The sequence below is a fragment of the Vigna unguiculata genome, chromosome 5, assembly GCF_037176805.1.
Source record: "Vigna unguiculata cultivar grain cowpea cultivar isolate G323 ecotype 2 chromosome 5, ASM3717680v1, whole genome shotgun sequence".
Taxonomy (NCBI): Eukaryota; Viridiplantae; Streptophyta; class Magnoliopsida; order Fabales; family Fabaceae; genus Vigna; species Vigna unguiculata.
Window position 1 is genome coordinate 38,806,175 of NC_140796.1, and position 7,288 is coordinate 38,813,462.

Consider the following 7,288-nt stretch of genomic DNA (forward strand, 5'->3'; position numbering starts at 1 on the left):
AACATATTAAATGCAGTACATGAAAGTGAACCAAGTCGTCTCCCAACGACCAATATTTTCATTTAAAGCGAAATTTCCAGATGAACACAACAATAAAACACAAAAAAAGGGGGGGGGGGGGGTTTGGCAGATTCACACAAGTTTGCTAAATTCTAATCAAAACTGAATTAAACACACAATTCAAAACGTACTGGTCCCTCGATTCCACTGAAAATCAACCAATCACAGGTTACTAAATCAAGTCTCTTATCCAATTTACTCTCATGAAATCCGAATTAATCAACTATGCAAAAATTAACACAGCTTCATTATGCCATTAAGCATAGCACACATCCTTCTTTCAATTTCACACACACACACAGATTAAGCAATAGTGGCCAAAACCCGAACTCACTAAGCATGACAAGGATTCTGAAATTGTGCAAAATATGAACCCACGATTAAGCATCACAAATTCCATTTCAAAAGCTACGAAATTGAATAGGATGAAGAGAAATTGGGAATTGGAGTGCATTGCAAAACATCAACCTCATGGTTTCAATTCAGTTTCTTCAAGGAACCAATACGAAAAACTTAGCTAGACATGGAAAATGAACAATCAAACACTTCAAAACTCCAATAACAAAACAGAACCAAGAACCCTAATTTATGAAATCTGAAAAACGCAATTCAAGAGCAAAAATAGAGATTTCAAAGCTTAAATGGAATGCAAAACGATGTTGTCGTATATAAATGCGAAAACCCCATCAATGGGTATTGTTCCAAGTCAATAAAACCCACAAAACGAACTGCCCAAGCAAGAAAACGAATTCAAAACGTAAAACACTCAATGGGTGCTGTCAAATATGCATAAAAACGGTAAAAATGAGCCAAAAACATGAAAAACCGCAAGGTGGGCATCCATGGAAGCTTGGAGAACGAAAATGGAGGTTTTGAAGAGAGGTTGAAGATGATGGAGTGGCTGCCCTCCATCATGCAGACCTAATTCGTGGTCATATCACCCCCTGCCACTCAGAATTACAAAACTGCCATTATGAGTCGCAGAATTACAAAAATGCCACTCTGGGCCTCAAATGTTGACCCATTCACTTTGCTGACGTGGAAATGATATGGAAATGATGTGGCAATAATGTGGAAAGTTTCTTCAACTAAATATTAATGTCCAAGCTCCAAAATTGCTTCACCCAAATACCTAAAAATAATTAAAAACAAAAATTAGGCCAAATAATGTGAAATTAGTCCAAATTCGGAACAGTGGCCCAATAAAGCCCAACAGATGAAAAACACTCTAATGATGAACAATTAAGCACTTATCAACTGTCTAATGGGTACACAAAGGCTAGTGAAATGGAAGAAAATAATGACTCATCAAACTTATATTGCAAATCTTTTCTTCAAGGAAGTGGTAAGACTACATGGCCTACCTAGGTCCATTGTAAGTGATAGGGACTCTAAGTTCCTAAGCCATTTTTGGAGAACCTTGTGGGGTAAACTTGGCACCAAGCTTCTTTTCTCCACCACTTGTCATCCCCAAAGTGATGGCCAAACCGAGGTGGTTAATAGAACCCTAGGGCAAATGCTAAGATGTATGATAGTGCAAAACAATAGAGAGTGGGAGGAACATCTTCCCCACATAGAGTTTGCCTACAATAGGGTTGTGCATTCCACTACTTCTCATTCCCCTTTTGAGGTTGTGTATGGGTTCAATCTCCTAACTCCCTTAGACCTCCTTCCCCTACCCACTCATGAGGCATGGACTTGCCAAGATGGTGAGGCCAAAGCCAAGTACATCCAAGACTTGCATTCACAAGTCAAGGAAACCATTGAGAGGAGAGTTAAGAAACAACAAGAGGATGGTAATAAGGTAAGAAAGGAAGTCATCTTCCAAGAGGGAGATTGGGTTTGGCTTCACTTGAGAAAGGAGAGATTCCCTACTCAAGGAAAGTCTAAGCTCCTCCCTAGAGGGGATGGCCCATTTCAAGTCATTAGGAGAATTAACAACAATGCTTATGAGTTAGACTTACCCCCAAGCTACAACATAAGTAACTCATTTAATGTTTGTGACCTTTCTCCTTTTGATGTAGGGTTTAAGAATTCGTGGTCGAATTCTCTCCAAGAAGGGGAGGATGATGAAGGCGTGACCACCTCCTTAGAAGCTCCCTCAAGAAGGATCACTAGAAGCATGTCTAGAGGGGAGTCTTCTATTCCATAACCTTTATCTTTGTTTTGCATTACTTTAGTTTGAATTCCCTAAGTTGGTTTCTAGTTGACTTATTTTGGTTGACTTGTTGACTTTGATCCAAAGTTGAGCTTTGACCAAGATTAGATTAACTTAAACCAACATGCTAATCCTTGTTTGTCTTGTTTTGTAGGTAATTAAGAGAAAGTAGAGCATGGCTAGGTGGCACTTGGTGATTGGAGCACTTGGATGAAGTGGAAGAGAGAGGAAAGCAAAAAGCATAAAGCAAAAGCAAAAGTAGACATGTACCCTGTCTCCTTTTGCCTTTGTGGTTTATGCCTTAGAAGGTCACTTGGTCTCCTTCCTCTTTTGGCCTAGAATCCTCATGGGAATGCCTCCACCAATCATCTCCCTTCACTTGGCCAAGACTCACTCTCACATTAGGTTTAGGGTTTGCTAGTTAATCCTTTTTCATGTTTTTGTATTTGCTAAAGGATCCCTATGAACTCCTATTTAAAGGGTGCTCCTTGTCTTGTAAAATGGTTGATCATTTTGTTATAAACTTTGTGCATTCAACCACCAATTTTTGTGAGCTCTCCTTCCTAGAAGTGAACTCACCTTTGCCTTATCTTGCTTGCAAGTGGCGGCACCATCACTCATCTCTAGGGTTTGGTTGGCTTAGATCCCCCCCTATGAGTGGCGTGCTTCTTCCATTCTTCATCTTTTATGCTTTCCATTTTTATTGTTTCTTCTTTCATTTTGCTCTTTAAGTGTTGTTATTGCCGTGTGTGTTTAAGCTTGAATCCAACTCTCTTCTTCCTTTCATGAGCTTGAGAAATGAACCTTCACATCTAGATAGCATGTTATCTTAATGTCTAGTGGGAATTTTCAAAAAGCTTTCTTAAACAACTTCAGCATATTCATAACTCCAAAAGGAAACAAGATAATCCTTCATCAAGCTATCACACACATTCTTCTCTACATGCATGACATCTATGCAATGCCTAACTTCGAACTTCGACCAATATGGAAGGTCAAAGAATATTGATTTTTTTCTTCTAAGGGCTCGATGCAGATGACTTCTTTGACGTTTTACCAAATACATGATGTACTTTATTAACTTTTTCATGAATTTGAATGCCAGTTAATGGAGTTGGTGCTTTGTCATTCTCTTAATGTCCATTGAATGCTTTCTTTAACCTTCGATAAGGATGATTAGCTTGTAAAAACCTTCGATGGTGCAGATACACAGTCTTCCTTCCATTTTTCAACTGATGAGATGCTGTGTTTTCTTCACATATAGGACATGATTTATGATCCTTGACACTGTACCCTGACAAATTACCATAAGCTGGAAAGTCATTAATTGTACAAAATAACATTGCATGCATCATGAAAGTTTTAGAAGCAACAACATCAAATACTTCAACACCATCAACCCATAACAACTTCAAGTCTTCAACTAGAGGATTGAGATATACATCTATGTCATTTCCAGCCTGCTTTGGACCAGATATCATCATAGACAACATCATGTATTTTCTCTTCCTGCAGAGTCCAGGACATAAGTTGTAAATGAATAATATAACAGGCCAACAACTGTGGTTTGTATTTAAATTACCAAATGGATTCATTCCATCGGTAGCTAAGCCAAAATGAATATTTTTACATTCTTCACCGAACTTGGAAAATTGCTTATCAATATTTTTCCATTGGATTGAATCAGTTGGATGACGAAGGAGTCCATCACATCTTCTCTCATTTGTATGCCATCTAAGGTTTTTAGCGTCTTTAGGATTTGCAAACAAACGCTTAAGTCTAGGCACGATTGGAAGGTACCAGACTACTTTCAAAGCAGATCCTTCCTTCTCTATTTAACCATTATCTTCACTGTTTCTTTTCTGCTTGTACCGTGATGACCCACACTTTGGACATTTTTTCAAATCTTCAAATTCTTTTTTGTATAATATGCAATCATTAGGACATGTGTGTATCCTTTTATACTCCATACCCATCGGACAAAGAATTTTCTTGGGGTCGTAGTTTCGAGTGGGTAGAGTATTTCCTTTGGGAAGCATTTCATTCAAGAGCACGAGCAATTCTGTGAAGCTTTTATCTGTCCAACCATTGGTCACTTTCAAATTCATAAGTCTTAAAACCGTTGATAATTAGGTGAACTTAGTTGAACCAACATACAACAGAGTTTCCGCATCAGTAGACATCGTCTCATACACATGCGCTTGTGCAAAAGCTTATGCGACAATATCCCATATCATGTCCTCCATATTGTCTTCTTCTACTCGCTCTTCACATCGCTCTTCCCGTCGCTGTTCCCGTCGCTCTTTCATGGAGGAATCGGCAATATATTCAGTTCGATAAATAGCTGGAATGTGTATTAATTCGCCGTGCCATGTCCATATTGTATAACTTCTAAGGAAACCATCACAAATAAGATGTTCCCTAACTTGAGTTGCATTCAATTTTCTTCCATTCAAACAGTTGACACAAGGACATATGAACTTCACCTCATCATCACTTCTCCCCTCATAACGTTGTGCAAATTTTATAAATTCTTCTACTTCATTCTCACACTCAGCGCTGATACGTGGTAAATTAATCCAATCTCGATCCATACTGAAATTGCGTGAACAATTTCAGTAATCTTTGAATCAATGCTCACGTCGTAATCAAGGTGTAACCCTATCCCATTTAAGAAGATTCAATTTCTTTATTTTATTGGTACATATTACTTTTAAAATACATATCTTAAATTTCACGAAATTTTGCCAGCATTTCGCATTGGCCTTCAGGATACACGAAATGAAAGTGATTATAAACCACAATCAAATATGCACCCGAAGATCAATACAAAACATAATTGAAAAATATTCATGAATTTTAACATATGTATTTTAAAAAATATATATATGCACTAATAAATTACTAGAAAGTGATTAATCTTCTTAAACTGTCCAATCGGACAATTCAAGATTCAATACATTTAAATTATTAGTATTGTATCCCCTTATATCTAATTTAAAAAAATGTAGTTTTTTCAAAATGAAAACTCGGGGACAATACATAATTTTCGTATTGAATCTCAAACGGAAAACTAAGGCTAACTCTCAAATCAAATAAATATTTAAGCAAATAATAAACCATATATATATAACATATTACTAATACATAACAGACAACAAAATCTTACAAAATAATAGAATTATGAACCTAGGAGTGTGAAAATTGAATGACAATGGAAGATGATGCACACCCACGATACTTAGGTCTTCAAGAGCTACAAGAGACAATAAAATAAATAAGAGACCGTAAAATTAGCAAAAGAGCAATGCAAAAATCTACCAAAAACCTCATCAAAATGCAAAACAATTACCTAAATCATAAAAAAATATACAAAACAAAAAAAAATAGAAATAACGCGTTTTGAATTTACCCCGGAGAGAATTAGCGGTGTGACAGTGGCTGATAATGGTGAAGGAGGCGCAAGAGACTCACCGGAGCAGTGGCACGGAGCAGTGACAACGTTTGTCGCCAAGTGGTGGTTATGGTGGACCGTGGCGAAGTGGTGCGACGGAGGCGCGATGGAGGGCGTAACGGAGGGCACGACGGTGGCGGAATCTGGTTGCTTTTCGCGTGTTGTTCAATGGCGGAGCAATATCGGTGACGCTAGCTTCGTGGACGGAGGCACAATCGGTGATGGAAGGCAACAGAGGGCGCAATCGTGACGAAGGGCGACAGTGGCAGAGAGAGGACGTTGTGCTCGTGAGAGAGAAGATGAACAGTGATGGGTTCGCGAGATTTGGGACCCTAAATAAACGATATGGCCTCGGTTCTGTAAACACCCGAGGCATAAAGTGTTATAGGCCTCGGTCCTTTGCCACCCGAGGCCAAATCATCTACTGTCAATGGCAATTTTGTAATACTGGGGGACACTGACGGGTTATAGGCTTCGGTTGATGTATAACCGAAGCATAAAACGAGTTATAGGCCTCGGTCCTTTATCACCCGAGGCCAAATCATCTACTGTCAATGGCAATTTTGTAGACACTGACGGGTTATAGGCTTCGGTTGATGTATAACCGAAGCATAAAACGAGTTATATGCTTCGGTTGGGTAAGGACCCGAGGCAAAAAGGTTAGAAAATTTTCAAAAATGCCACCGCCTCCTTATAGGCTTCGGTCCCGCAGTAAAAACTAGAATCTGTACTAGTGCAAGTTTCAAATGTTGTGGGTTTTAAAGAAACCTCTTGATCTGAGGACAGATCCTCTTCAAGAGGGAAAAGATGGTGAATATCACCCCTAAAGGGCTCTTTAGCTTGGGCCAATGGCCTGACCCATTTACTTTATCTTTGTCTTAAATAAATACATGTCATTTTGAATATTTTATTTTCAGCTTAATAATTGGGACCCTTTTAAATGCAGCCCATATTTTCATACGACCATTTGCTAGCAGCCCAAATCACGTCAATTGTGCTGAGAACCCCAATTTAGAAGTTGCTGCCAACGTTTTCCATCGCGTGTTGAATTTAAGGATGTTTCTGCCAGCTGCCAATGTGTCATGCACACATGCGTTTTCAATGTTTGATGTCATTGGGCTTAGGCCCAATCTGCAACCATAAGCATTACGGGTCTAGCAAAGTCTCCGACCAAGTGTGAGATTGAGGGCCATTTGTGAACTAGGAAACCAACACTTTCATCACTTGTGATCACCTCTGCTAGGGTTTTGTCCAATCACGCTTTCTAGCCTTTAGCACCGTTAGGGTTCACCATGAAAGAAAGCTTTCTTCCCCCCTCCCACCTTCACACGTTCCTTCTCTTAATGCCAACTGCTAGGATTTGTGATATCACGAGTGTCAGCCCTAACACTTAGGGTTAACCTCACATCTTTGCCGTTAGGTTCTATTGTTAGACGGTGTTCCCCTTCCTTTCTCCTAACAAATCTTTCACAACTGTGTTCTTCTTACTATAAAAGACCAACCATCGATTGTCATCCTAGCTTGGATGAATGAGAGTGGTTTGTTTCCCCCTTTCGTCTTAGCTCAACCCAAAACCCTAATTAGGTTTTTAACCTCGTCAGGTTGTCTAAACTAGT